A 15,442-nucleotide genomic window follows, 5' to 3' on the forward strand; every position below is an offset into this window, starting at 1 on the left:
TGTCTTGCATACTGAATGTGTTTGAATAAAAATAAAAGTACCGAACAAGAAAAATATTTAATAAAAATATGCAGGCTCTTAGAGAACTGAAAATGTATTTCTAGTATTGCTTTTATTACCCATGCAATTTACAGTGTTTAAACTGTTGTCCATGGAAGTATAATACAGCTTTTACTACTGGGGCTTATGCTGAAATGTGAGAACACTCTTGAAAAACCTTGAATAAAAGTAGCAAGCAAAACTCGAGCAGTTTGGCAATTAAAAGGCTGAAAACTGGTGTATACTTTGAAGCTAGAATAATTATGCTTTTGGAGTATTCTGCCAAAGGCTGTGATCGTTCTCTGTAGGTGGGAACATTTACCTGGGGTGTGATGCTTTTTCTGTTAGACACCCTCTGGCTAGTGGTTTTGCTCTGCACCCGAGTATGTTTCTGTGGATGACCTTGCAGGTGAGGTCAAGCTTTGTGCAGGAGTAGTTCTCCCTGGTGTGAATTGGTTGGTCTGGGCACGTTCACAGCACATGGTAAGTCACGCTCTTAGAATCATAGAACAATTGGAGTTGGATTTGACTGTTAAAGACCACCTGGTTCCAGCCCCTGCCATGGGCAGGGACACCTCCCACCAGCCCAGGCTGCCTAAAGCCCCGTCTAGCCTGGCCTTGAGCACCCCCAGGGCTGCAGTAGATCCCAGTGTCTACATCGACAACAAAAATGCTAAGTAATAGCGGTCACTTACCTGTGCAGACTGGATAGCACTGTGTGAATTTGAAACCTTTTCTGGTACACGATAAGTAGTAAAAGACAGTGCAAGAAGATACTTTGACTTAAATCTAATTTTTCCATATGTATGAATTAGCTCAGCTTTTCCCCCTTAAGTCACCTAGAAGCATCAGAGCTAGTGATTCAAGTATCTCCTATGATGTGAGTAGTGACTGAAGTTTTTCACATATTTGAATATGCTTTCTAGTAAAATAAGAGCCTGCAATAAGTTTTTGTTGTGTATAACAGGTACTGGCTTTTGTAATACATGCAAGACTGTATGAACATTGAACTCTTCCATCAAATGTGGCTGATGGCCTTGGAAGCTTTGGGGGAAGAAGTGACTTGTGGATTTTTGTCTGCAAGTCTGAAATGTGGCTGCCCAGGACTTGTTTCCTTAGGGCACTGAGCTAAATGCAAGTGGTCAAATCAGATGGGGCAAACTGTTAGACTAAAGAGGCTTTTTTTTTGTTTTTCCACTTTTCATGTCATCTAAGCCACTTGCCGACAATATTTTTTCAGGTAAACATCAAACTCTCTTCTGCTGGCGAATGTTGTCTTCCAAACAAAGGTCACAGTCTTTTCTCAAGTCCGGTCTGCTTTATCATGCTGCGAATACACTTGGTAGACAGAAATGTTCTCTCTTTCCTCAAAGGCTCTGTCTGACTCAAAGGTGGTGTGCCTGACCTAATGCATGAGTCTTGGAATTGCAGGGATGTTTGGTGAGGCTCCTTGCTCCTGGTGTCTGTGCAGTTCTGAGCACAGATGGAGAGTACAGGACTGTACAGATACTTAAAATGCAATATTCAAGACAGAAAAATCTGTATTTTATTCAAATTTGTTATGAAACCTCCACATTTGAAAGCCCAAAGCAGCAATACAACTATTTCTCTGCTTTCATTTCCCCCATCTTTTTTGTATTCCTGTACAGTGCACCAGCTCTCCAGTAATAAAATTGCTGTAGTTTTTTGAAATGCAGCTGGAACAAACTGTGCTCTCCTTGACCTTTTCACTATCTCATTATTCATTTTTGACTTGACATAGTGTACAAGTTCTCCTTTGTGTGGCTCATCAGCAGAAACAAGTCCAAACCTCCCTGCTGGAGCCCAAGCCTTTGGTGGCACCGAGGCAGTGCTGTTGGCACTGAAGCAAGCGAGTGCTCAAAAGGTCCAATGTCACAGATGAGCAAGGCTGAAGGAGGAATTTGTTTCTTCTGCTTCAGGCAAGTTTTCTGTGTAATGCTGGGCGAGCCTCGTGAAGGGCACCTGGCACATGGCTGGTGTCTGCCTCTTCTGAGGGGGGTCAAGTGGAGGTGCCTGGGACCTGGTTTGCCAGCATCCTGAGTGCTTGCAAGATGAGCTGTGGGAATAAAGCTGGATCAGGATGCTGAAAGTAGGAACAGAGTTATTGTAGTGAAACTTGAAAATGGTTGAAATGCTGCAGATAATGAAAAAGATTAAAATAAAAGCATCTTGAAGCATTTTGTACAACCTGAGGTGTTCTGTTTTTTTTTTTTCTTTTTTTTTTGTTTGTTTGTTTGTTTTTTGTTGTTTTTTTTTAGGTCTTATTCAGACTTGGATCCTTTTTTCATGATCTACCAAATATATATATATATATATTTATTTTTTTTTTCCACCAGCTCTTTAAAGCCATCTACTGCTCTGTAGAGAATTAACAGCAGAATGAAGGCAAAAGAGTCACCACCACTGTGGGCAGCAGCATCGCAGCCAAACAGATGAGTGGGGAGTACACGGCCTCAGTTAAAAAAAAAAAAAAAAATGTCTGTGGGTAGAAGGGCTGCAGTTGTGTGAGAGCAGAGACAGCCAGTATGGAAAAAGAAATGGCACAGCTGAAAAATCATGATCATCCTATAAAATTGGGATTTGAGGTGGTTGCTGTGAAATAGGAAGGAGCAGGAGGCAAGGAGCGTTGGCTGTTCCCTGCTGGCTCTGAGGAACCCTGACAGGTCACAGAGGAGGCCTCTGTGCTGCTCAGCTTAATTCCCTTCCAAATTGGATTGAAAAAGATATTTTTAGTACAGAATAAGCACAGAGAGCAAGTGCAAAGTACCGTGCCAGGCTATTTCTACCCTTAAACCCTGGAGAGCCCCCGCAATGAACCCTGCAGTTGCCATCAGCAGCGAGCAGGTCTTTTATGTGCTGCTTGGGACGTGCTGGTACCAAAGGTACCAAATTTTCACCTGAAACAGGAATTGAGAGCCCCCCGTGGGGCTCCATCAGTTTGGTAATTTTTGTAGAGTGGCAGGAAACAAGCACGTTTGAGGTGGTCTTGCAGTGCCACGTGTGAGGAGATGCTCTGCAATAGTGGATACAAAAAAAGGTGATTCAGCAACTTCCCTTATGGCTTGTACTTCATCCACTTCACTGTGAGGTGCATGAGGGTGTATGTGAGCAACAGTTTCTGAGAAGGACTATTGATTTTTTTTGTATATTTTAACAAAATAATTCAGTCTCTGGGTTTTTTAACATGTAGGTTTACACTCGTGTTATGGTAAACACATTTTCTATCTTTGTCAACGTGGACGTCCGATCCTACAACTCTTGTTGCTGAGGTCTTAGGAGTGAAGAAAATTAAGCATGAATCCCTACAGCTCCCAGCTGACACCCTGCCTGGCACGTAAAGAAACTTCGGGTGGTGCAGGTTTGTCCAGGATAATTGTCATGAAGACTTTGTTGGTTATAACTGCAAATGCTCTATTTTGTGTCCTCCTGGACAATAGCCCTATTGTTTGCTTTTCTGGAGCATGCCGATGTGGAGGTGACAAGGTCAGAAATCAAAATGGCAGGTTGGTTAGTTCTGTGGCACTCATTTGTGACAACACTGCTTTCTAGAGCTCACGTAAATTTTAGTTTTTCACTAACCTTTTCCATTAGTTCAATATTTGCATTTAAAAAAAAAAAAAAAAAAAAAAAGCTGGGAGAAGTCAGTGCCAGAGATCAGATTAGATTTTGTACGGGTTTATTTCCAAGAAGTTTTTTGGCTCAGTTCTGATTCAGGCTCAGCCATGCCTGACATTATTCTCCATCAGGCTGTAAGAGTCTGGTCCTTGATGTAGTTACCCTGAATGCATTCAGACTATAACACCTGCTGGAAAACAAAACCTTTCATTTGAATGGAAGGGCTCATGGTAGGGGCACTCAGAGCACAGGGCTCACCAAGCAGCATCCCAGCTCCTTCTCCTGGTCACACATCCTGCCTTTGAAGGGATCATCTGGAGGCACAAAGGCACCTGCCTGCTCCTAGGAAATAAAACAGGAGCTGTTCTGGCTGAGGTCTCAGACCCGGGCAGCTCAGTCGGTGCTGCAGGTAATGGCACGTGCTGCTGCACCGTGGGGCAGAGGGTGTCTGCTCCTGGCAGCACTACAGCCAGTGCTTTACCCAAAGAAGGTGCAAAAGTTCCTGTGCTAAAAAACGCTTTCTGTGGTCTTCAGAGCAGCCCAGTGAAACCACAGGCTGCAGAAGTGGGTTTCACGTTGTGTGTGCCAGTGTGAATCACGTACTTCATCACGTACTTCCTTACAGATGGGACCCAAACGCTCCAGAGACGTCCCCAGAGCTCTGCCCCGTGTCTCAGCAGCTCTTCATCCACTGGGAAGCAGCTCACTCGTAATGGAAATAAATACCAAGCCTTGCTCCGTAAGAGTAAGTAGGGTGCTATAAAGTCACGTTTATTTAGCTTTCAGTCCTTTATAGTGCTTTGTGAACAGGATCAAAAGCGTTTTGTTGGCTGTGGTGTTTTCATCCTGCATTACCCTTGCTGCATGCACCTCACGTTGGACCCTAAAATTCAGGTCAGTTGGTAAAGGTCTTGACTTAATCGGCACGGGGCAGAGAAAGCAATGCTCACTGGAATGGTCAGTCGTCGGAGAGGAAAGCCTCTCATCTTAACATCTTGTGTCACAACTTCTTGTGTCACCTCTGCCTGGGGCTGCAGCCCAGGGCTCCTGCAGAGCAGCCCGTGGCCCCGGCCGGGATGCTGCGACGTCCCAAAAGTGGCCTTTCATGTCGGAGCAGCAGTAAGCCAGCCTCGCCTTTCCTAGTGCCGACATGTGGCTTCCAGGCTTCAGGATCCAATGCATGTTATGAAAATTCATGCGTGGTGAATTTAGACCATATTTTAATAATTTGGCCACCTGTACAATATCCTAATAATCTTAAAATAGAGGACTAGAGATCCTCTGTATAATTATTTGCAGCAGATGTTAAATCTTTGGTGTATTCTACACATTTACACACTGGGGGACTGATATTAAACATTGCCCTTACAAAAATAACCCAAAACATATTTATTTCAAAGACTTAGACTGGTTCCTAGCAGGAAGTGGGTGCAGGAAGCTTTGTCCATTGTTGTGGCTTGTTTTAAAGGTGTGCTCAAAGTGAGGTGGAAAAAGTTTCAGTCGTTACTGCAGTTGGACAAAATTATTTGAGTGTATAAAAGATAAAAAGTGTTGTTTTTTGTGTATATATTTATTGTTCCAGCAGCGTTCTCAGCTGCTATTTTCTGGCCCAGGTTTTATTATTATTATTATTATTACGCTTAAACTTTCTGACCTTAAAGACGTAATTATGGGGCAATAAATCTTAAGTATCGAGACTATTCTCTGATGACTGAAAAATTACTCGTTTGGTCAGAGCTTGAGAGCCAGAAATTAAAAAGTTGCTGGCAAGAGGCAAACATTACAGTACTATGTGGCTGTCTAACAAGTCTCTTTAGGAGCAAAGCTAAGTGCTGCTTTCAAGGATAAAGATGTTGTTTACGAGCAAATGCATACACAGAGTCTCCTTTGATGCAGCTAGCTCCAAGCGTGTGAGCTGTGCATCTGCTTCAGACACCACGTCACTTCTAAAATATGAAAACATTTTGCTGTTTTTTTTTTCTTTGATTTGTCTCCCAAGGTTTTGAGTTTATCCTGTAACTACGAGGGCTAGACTTTTTTCTTTCTTTCTCTGTGATGAAAATTAAGGTTCTGATGAAGTTGTTTGTGCCTAAGAGCTAGGGCTTCAGGAAAATCAGTAAATGTCTCTAAGCCAGCAATAAACAAAGGGCAAGACCCTACTCACTCCTTCAGCCACTCTCATAGGAAATGTCACCTCTGGCTTCTTCAGCTTGGGATAAATCCTGCTTTATGCATTCAATCCACTCTTCTGTTGCTCCTCTCCAGCTTGCCACCTCCCACCTGTCCACTCTTCTCTGGCATCCTGTCCCCTCCTTGCATTTCAGACACCATCCAGCCTGCCGTAGGGACAGCTTCTTGGCCCCTGTGCTCTGCAGGAAGACCCCCAGCCTTTCCCCTGGTGCTGCTGCATTTATTTGTGCTGGTATCGCGTGATGGGGATGGAGCAGCAGCTCCTCCTGGCCTGCAGGTGAGGCAGCTCTGCTTGGAGGGCAGCAAGGTGCAGAGGCCAGAAGGTTCAAGCCGTTTGCTGAACGATTTGGCAACCTCTTGAAAGACAAAAGTTGATCAAAGGCTATTTAATGCAAAGATGAAATGTTAGATGGCCAGCAGATGGTAGGGCACAGAATCACAGAAGTGTTGAGGTGGGAAGGGACCCCTGGAGGTCACCTGCTCCAGCGGGGCCACCCAGAGCAGGCTGCACAGGGCCATGTCCAGGCGGCTTCTGGAGATCTCCAAGGAGGAGCCCCCACAGCTCTCTGGGCAGCCTGTGCCAGGGCTCCTCACCCGCACAGTGCCATCCCTGCCTCTTGGAGCCTGTTGCCGCTGTTTCCTGCAGTAGGAAAGTGTGGTACAGTCACAGAAACAATATTGTGGCTCTCATCTTAAGATTAGGAGTAGGAAAAAGGACTTTCAACAGACAATTGGTCACAGGGAATTCAGTTTTACCTGTATTTGTCCAAGGATGATTTGGCCATAACTTTTAGTATTTGGATTGTCTCAGCTGTTCTGAACCTCAATTAACTTATCCAGGGTGAGCAAGTCAGGTGCCAACATCTTTGGCCAGAGTTGATGTGTTTTGCTTAAAAAGAAGAGTGGAATACTCCAGAAGCTGTTGTTTCATTAAAACTCGTGGTTCTGCTACATTTTAAGAGTTCAGAGAGAAAATGAGGACACCAGTCAGTGAAATGTACTAATGGGGGCGATCATGGGTGGCCACTGGAAATCTGACTGGAGAACAGAAAGTATGAGTGCCACCACTGCTGGATCTCATGAAGATATGTCTAGTTGGCTTCTCCTGCAGAAGATTTGATTTCCACCTCCGTGTGACCTTTCTGTTCATGGAGCATGGGTGTTACACAGGCAAAAATTGCTTGCAGCTGGAGACAGGGATGGGGCAGACTTCTCCAGTCCTATCATTAAAACAAAACAAACTTTTGCACGATTGAAATAAACATTCATCTTATAGCTGTGCTCTGCTCAAGGGGATGGTGAAATGTGTGATAACTTCTGCTTTATCCTGAAATAAGCTAAAACTCGCCTCAATATTTGTTGTTGTTCTAATTTACAGTGAATGTGAACATACACATGTATATATGGATTTGCATGTACATATGCACTTTTGCCAAGTAGTTATTAATTTACAATTGTTGAGATTATATTCAGAGGCCTTTTGACACTTACAGATTTGGATCTTTTGAATTAAATATGTGTTACTCTTCTTTTGAAGGCTGGTTTATTTAACCAGGTAGATCATCGCAAACAAAATTGTCTACTTTGATGTATTGGCTACGTAGTTTAGCATTAAAGATGCCTGTTGGGGTCTGAAAAATGGGAGCACTAGTGGCCTGTGAGCGTGTATGCCACTGATGCACTTCAAGTCACTGCTGTGCAAAACCCACTCCCTTCACCTGCAGAATCCCAGCTAAGCAACACACACATACACAATTTTAAAGAAAAAAAATCTCTCCTACCCACTCTAAAATCTGTTCCATCAGAATTGGAAGAGTTTGTGCATTAGTTTGGGATATCCAGAAATTCTGGATACATTCGCTGAGCTTGTGTTAACCACCTGTGCAGGCCAGGTGCAGCACACCCAAGGTGCTCAGAAAGCAACAGGCTTGAAGTAGGCTGTGCCTGTGTGTGGTACCTTTGATGTTTCCTGAATGTGTTGGATTTGGTGCTTGTGCTCCACCCTCTGAACAGGCCATGTAAGGCATCTGTATATCCAATCTTGGACCCAAATCCCTGTGCCTAAAGTTCATCAAGAGTACATCTCTGGTTAAGGACTTCATATTTCCAGTAGTGTCTGCCCCTAGTATGAGCACTGGGAAATGCAAGAAGAGTAGGAGCTGTGGTTACCAACAGATATGCTGATGCTGCTGAGAATGCTCCAGTGCACAGAGACTGCAGATACGATGAAGGATTTTTGGTGCCCAAAAAAATGGGAATGTCTCTCCCAGGCCAAGAGAAGACTGGGGTAATTCAGACTTCCTGGTACGGTAAGGTGCTGACAGCTTCAAGGTTGGTTTTAAAGACCCACCCCTATTCCCTCACTTTCTGAAGTATTTCACTCTCTCTCTCTCTCTCTCTCTCTCACTCACTCTTATTATTTACTTTATTTTAAAAGCTAAAATTAGAGACCAGCCACTACATATTCCAGCTGGGGGCTGATGCCACCACCAGTCCTCCCTCCTTGCAGCATGAGCCACCCATTTATAAAGGTATCCGAGAGGCCTGGGATGTAACACAAGCTGTGTGCTGGGGCAGCCTGGGCTTGGGTTCTGGTTAAAGCAGTTTGCACAACTTCCTATAGAAATAAATGTTTAAGACGTGCCTGTAGGACCCAGCATAATCAAGACAAATCACCAGAAATGGTATTCCAGGAATCTTTCTACAAGGATCTTTGAAAAAGAGTGAAAGGATTGTTTGGTGCTAGGCAAAACTGTAATAAAATATATTATTTTTCTGCAAGGGTTTTTCTCAGAGTTACCATAAATGCTGTTGATCTCTGTGGGCTTTGGACCAGCTTCCTTGTTTAAGTCATATATGAATTTAATAAACACAAAATCACTGCTTTGGTCTTAATAATACTGAAGACACGGAGTGAATATGTAGCAATATACAGAACCAGTGAAACAGTTCCTAAACTGTCACCCCTGAAACGGAAAGCTGTAAATCTTCAACTTAATGTGGAAAAGCTAATACCTTTTCCACAGAAAGTTTTTGTAAAAATCTGTTCCATATATCTTTAAAATCATAAATTTTAGAAATAAAAAATCGGTGAGTAGCTCATGAGATGGGAAAACAGCGTGTCTTGTTCTTGAAAGATGAGGGTAGTGTAACCTATATATATAGTAATGTGCTTTAATGCTCTGGTTACTGTTTTTGTAGGAAATACTACTGTCCTGGAAGCGTTTCAGCAACTCGTTAGCAGCACAAAATATGACCTTGGTGGCTTGCTGGATTGACCAGGATTCTGCAGCTATTTCCTTTCCCCGCTCTATGCGGAGTTAAAATTGTGCAAGTATTTCTTCTTTTCTGCTTTAGTGACTGAGCCAAACTAACCTCGGACTAGTGAGTGTTTTGGGGTCTATAAAAAGCATGAAAAAAAACTCAGCTGTCTCGACAAGGTGAAAAGAAAAAAATATATTCAAAAAGGGATTTTTAATGACCGAAATTTTTCATTTATTTTGAGATTAAGTATTCATTTTTAGTGTTTTCTTTTTGTTGTTGTTGTTTTTAGTGGGTTTTAAAATGTCATTTATTTATTTTTAAGTCCAGACTACTTCTCCCTCGCGCAGGTGCCTTTTGGTGAAGGCTCCCAAGCGCTTCCCAGCCGCGGGAGGGCGACGTCGCCCAGCGCACGGCTCCGGCCGGCCCCTGCCGGTCCCCGTCCCTTTTCCTCCTGACCCCGTCTCTCCAGCACCCCATGGCACCCCGGGGCTCACTGCATCTAAATATTTGTGCTTTCGGCTGTTTTCGTGTTCCAGAGTTGCGGAGGTTCTCATTTTTGCAGGGTTAGCAGCGATACTGAACTGGGAGAACGCGGTGAACGCATCCCACTGGTGCTGCCAGCCATCACGCCGCCGCCTTTCCGAGTCCATCTCGTGTTTGTGTTTTCCCTTTACAGCCCTGAGAGTGCTCTGTCTGAAGCCTGCCGGCATGTTAACTATTTCAGTTATTTATCAGCACTATCCATCAGCAATTTGCTGTTGTGATTGGCACCGATTTAACGGCGCGCCGCTTTTTTCCCTTGCCACGGTACACACGTTGTGCCATGTTTTCAGATCCTGGCTGATTTCCCCATATGGTTTCCATATGGGAACATGTTGCTCTTGTTAGCCACCTTCGACGCAGCCTGTCAGCCAGGTCCCTGCTCAGAAACAAATAAATTGTCTAGTGTCTACTGTATTTCCTTTCAGGCCGCACTCTCCACTTTAAACTTGGCAGCGTTTCAGGACAATCAAAATCCAATCAGCGGCCGTGCTAACTCCATATGTTTTATTTCCAGGCTGCGCGGGGTGGAGGAAGCCCTGACTATTTTCGGCATGTAGTGGTGCTCGGGGTGACGCGCCGCACATTTTCCGCTGGCTGTTACCCTTTTTGGGGAAAAGAGCCACTCCAGTTTCACGCAGCAAGTGGTGGCCAGCCAGCACCACGGATGAAATTGGTTTTCCTGGAAAGCAGAGCACTGCTAATACAGAGAGAAACGAATGTAAGCTGCAATTAGTTGGATGTGTTGGAAGCACGCTGCAGTCCTCTGGGGCCAAGCCTTGCAGTGTAAGCAAACTCACCAGGTTGCCTTTCTTAAAATGATGTTTTGAGGGCAGTGGCCACCCCTGTCAGAGGTCTTTTAGTATCTTCTGCCATGCATGGTGCAGCCAGCACCTGGGTGTAAAAAGTATCAGCAGCCCTAGGACCTTGTGGCATTATCCCCCTCTGTTCTGGCTGCAGGGTGAAGGTCAGGCACAGCAGAAGGAAGACCTCCATTTGGGGATTTTTTCCTAAAATGAGTTTTAGGCCACTCTGTGAGAGTGTGACAAACCAGGGAGAGCATGCTGCCAAAGTGCAGGAAGCACCAGCAGAGCTGCTGAATGTTAATCCAATATTTAATGTGTGGTGGGTTGCCAGTAGTTATAAAACCGTTCATATGGTTTGATGGCTGTGTACAGCTTTCCGTGGTTGCTTTACATCTGGCTTCAAGAGTGATGGATGTGAGAATACTGCTAGGATGTCTGTTAGGAAGCACTGTGAGGCCTTAGGAGAGGCAATAAACCAAGATTTGTCATTGTCAGGGGGCTGACGCGAAGGATGCTTTGAAAAAGCACTCTCCGTGACCCCTGCCTGCAGAGCAAAGCCGGGTTCGGAGGCATCAAAGCAGTGCCACATGGCAGGAAAGCCCGACTGGGACAGAAAGCCTGGAAGGAAGGCACAGGGCAGCATGAAGCCAGTGTGCAGACATGTGCTGATGGAGCGAGTAGCAACACTCCAGTGAAAATGGCATCGGCCATGTCCAGCGGGCCTTTGACTGCACTGGTGCTGGGTGACACAAAATGCCATCGAGCACTTTGCAAGGACCATGGGGAAAGCAGCGTGTCTGGACCCCAAAACTCCTTTTCCTGTTTTCCTGAAGTGCCCTGTCCCCTTGGGGAGGGATGGAGGAGGACAGTGCCACAGGAGCCACCACCATGAGGCCCTGGGGTGGGCGCAAATGTGGCCTGCCCAGTGTCAGGGGCCTGTGGTGCTGCGCCACCAGGGAAGTTGGCTGTGGTAATTAGTGAATGTGCAAATTGCAGAAAAGCATCCAGTCAGGTCCATGGGGAGGGAGGACAAGGAGATAAGGGAGAGAGGGCTCTACTGGATAATTTGGGTCTGACCAAATCCACCATACATTGGGTTCTAAGCCACAATTTGGGTTCAAAACTGTAGGAAACCTGAGGCAATCAAGTAGGCAAGACTAGTGCCTACATCTGCCTTTTTTACCTTGTTGTTTGTCTTTGGAAACAGAGATGTCCTTCCTGAAGCATACAGCACTTAGACAATTTTCATCAGGTAAAGACTGTTTCAATGTGGACATTTATGTGACAACTGAGGGGACTGAAAAGCCAGCTTTGGGTCTGGGGCAGTCAGGTACAAACAAGTACCAGAGACTTAGCCCTTTCACCAGCAGTTCCCATGCGCCTGATCTACCGGAACTTGGAAAAAGAGTGGTTGTTTGTTTGTTTGTTTTCTTTGTAAATCTCCTTTTTCTCATTTTGCTATTCCGTCCTGTTCAGCTCCTGTGTTCGGTAAGCCTTTTCAAGCTTTTTCCTGAACCTTTTGAGTCTTTCCAATCCTTTCTAAATCCTGAAGCACAATCTCTCTTTGAGAAGTTTTTATGTTCCTCCCTCATTATGGCTGTTACTTGTTTTTCACAATTGCCTTGCAAGCTGCTCCTTTCTTACATCTCACCTTTTATTTTTTTATTTTATTTTTTATTTTTTTTTCACAGTCCAGCTTTTTTTTTTTTTTTTCTGGAAGAAAAAAAAATGCAGAGGCTTCCATGAAGTATTATGTGCAGGTAACAGGTGCAGTGTCCATCCTTATTTTCCTTTCCTTCTGCATCATACACTTGCATTAACTAGGTTGTCCCATTGATCACTTTGGGCTTCACAGCTCTCCTGGAGCAGTGTTAGTGGATGTTCCTGGTTGCAGGACCTGTGCTGAAGTTGCATGACAGCCCCCTGGAGCTTGGGAACACACAACAGGAGATTTCATCCATTCTTTTTCTCATTTTCATCAACAGGATTCTTGTTTCATTGGCCTGTAGAAAACACCCTTTTTAATAGGAGCAGATTGGAATAACAGTTCATTGAGATTAATATTTTTGCATTGCAGGGGAGAGCCTGGACAGATATAGAGTGTTGCATGTTTCCTTCTCTGCCATCATTAAAACACTGAATGCAGAATGAGCAGGGTTAATCTAATTTGATCCAATGATTTATTTCCCCTGTGATTTTAGCCTTTTCCATTATGTTTAATCTAAGGAAAAGAACAGGAATAAACCATTTTAAGTTACAAGATGAGCTAATTATCATTTAATTATTTGTTGTTAATTCAGTTATAAAGTGTTAAGCTGACTTATAGAGCTTGAAGCTGAACCCAGAAACTGAACAACAGATTTTGAAATAGTTTTTATAGTTGAGTGTATCTGCACTGTGAAATTAAAGTTTTGGGCTTTTATCTTTATTTATTTATTTTTCCATAGTGAGATGTTTCTTTGCTGCTTGCACAAGGAGATTTTAGCAGGGTGAAGGAGTCACAAAGACCCTTAACACTTTTGTAGTTGGAGAAGCTGCCTGAGACATCTTTTGGTATGCTGTGAGAAAAGAGCAGGAATCAGTAGGAAGCAGGATGGCAGTGTTGCCACATCATAGGAGTTTCAGTGCTCTGATACTTGCTGCTTTGCTTTAAACCCTTGTGTCTCTCTAAATGGAGCTCTGTGCTGGGGAGACCCCACAGCTGAGCAAAGCCCCCATCCTTGCTCCCTACCCTAAGTTTGGCTTTGGGTCTTTGCTGATACATGTTCTTTGTGGAAATGGCCTGAGCTGGTAGAAAAATGGGATTGTGGTTTTCAATGCACATCTGTAAGTCAAAGAATTTGTTTTTTCCCTACAGTATGTAATGATATTTTAACCAACAACTTCTTTCACATTGGATTTTTGGTTTTACAGATTATGCTTTTGAACAATGCTGCTGTTAGCATAAGTATGCTATTTCTAATCCTTCCCAAAATGAATATGGTGCATTCCCATGGAAGTTATATTTAAAGTAGAAAAAAATTAAATAGGACCTGCTTTATTTATATGCTTTTGCCAGAGGTTTCATTTGGAGGAAAAAAATAAACAACCTGTCCCTCAATGACAGCATTTTAACTCTTGCTAAAAATAATATATGTAACGAATTCAAACAGCCAGCCTCCAGCCTGTGGATAAGCATATGCTTAAGTGTGCTTGTGCATACATATTATGATAAAGCATATTAGGCTGATTATAGATTTATTTTTTTAATTTTTTGCTTGCTGCAAAGTGTCAATTTTACAACAAATCACATCTCAGTGAAACTGAAAGCCAATATTAGAAATTATTATTTTTGCTTTCCTGCTTGAATTTCCTCCAGCAAAACCAGTAAAGATTTTGCATTGTACCAAATAATGTAAGGCTAGTCACTCACAGGCACTTCGACTCTATCTGTAATTTTTCTTTTTCAAATGGGCCCATTACATATTTGATATCTAGCCTGAATGTCCCACAAAATTAGATGCTGAGCGAAATATGCATACAAACGGGGTAAGAGTAAAACTTGGGAAAGGCTTATAGCTAGGTTAGTGTCTTGCAAGTGTTTATGGCACAGACTGAGCAGAAGTGGAGACTGAACCTGAACAAGCAAGCCTCCTTGGGGCCCATAAAGGATGTGTCTTGATATCCAAGGACATAACCTCTGTCCTCGTTGCACACAGACAAAGCTGCCGTGCAACTGGAGAGAGATTTTTGTGATGAGCATGGAGAATGAACTCTGAGTTGACATGGCAAAGGAGGATTTTCAGCATCAGCTTTTCCCCTCATGGGTACTGTTTGGAAGCTGCCTCTCCAGGTTTGGCAGTAGTGTTGGCACCTTTGGCATGTGCTGTGTTCGGGGACCTCAGGTCTTTGCTGCTCTCAGGTGTGGTGGAAGCTCTGCAGTGACTGCAGCCTGGCAGCCAGGCACTGCTCACAGAGACCACTGAAAGCTGTGGCAGAATGTATCTCCCAGGAGATTCAGGAAATTTATATTTGGGATATACAGAGAGAGCAGAAGTGCATAAAATTGACAGGGTGCAGACAGAGTGAAGGAGAGGCAGGGAGAGGCAGCTGCAGCAGCTGGGCTTTGTGGCCAGGACATTACAAGTCATGTAGAGGTCTAATGGGATGGGCAGGAATGACAGCAGAGCTTCAGCCTTTACTCACTGGGCATTCGTGCTATACATACCTCCTTTCCCTTCACCTCCTTGCATAAGATTTATTTATTTATTTATTTATTTATTTATTTATTTTTATTTTCCCCCTTACTATGTCCTTCTGTTTTTAAGCACTTTCCTGGAAAGCCAGCGATTCCTTTCTCCCATAAGGTCCCTCCACCTCCCTTCAGCTCCTGCCTGCCATTCAGTATAAGCATGGTCTGAATGCTCTGCTGAACTGGGACCTTGCTGTGGTGGAGATGAGAGCTGTCTCGTAAGAAAGGCTCTGCTCTGAGGTACAGCAGGTAACTCACAGCTCGGTGTTTATGCGGCCCTTCCTTAGCCTGCACACTGGAGTAAGGTATGAGACTGTGTGCCTCCTTCCCATGAGAGCCTGGCCAACAACAAAAAAGCAAGGACAAGGGAAGGAAAGTGATTCAGGGGTCCTGTGACCATTTTGGATATAAGGATGTAGCAGTTACACTTCTTGTTAGTGAACCAAAACTGTAAGAAATGGATGAGTCAGTGGCACAATTATGGAATTGTTCCTTCTAACATTTCCAAGAGAGAAACAAGTTTTGGGAAATCACAGAGGCCAGGAAGGGCTCACTCTGGTGTGTCAGATATCTGCTGGAAGTGTCTGAGGGGACTGGCACCTCTGGGTCAAGGTAAAACTGATGCTGGAAATGTATTCATTGTGCCTCTTTGGGTGGCAACGTTTGCAGAGTTCTCAGAAACCAGCAGGAAGATTACTATGGACATCTCAGTGGAGATAACATGTTTGGTAGCCTG

The sequence above is a fragment of the Aythya ferina genome, assembly GCF_964211825.1.
Source record: "Aythya ferina genome assembly, chromosome: 1".
In the NCBI taxonomy this organism is placed as follows: Eukaryota; Metazoa; Chordata; class Aves; order Anseriformes; family Anatidae; genus Aythya; species Aythya ferina.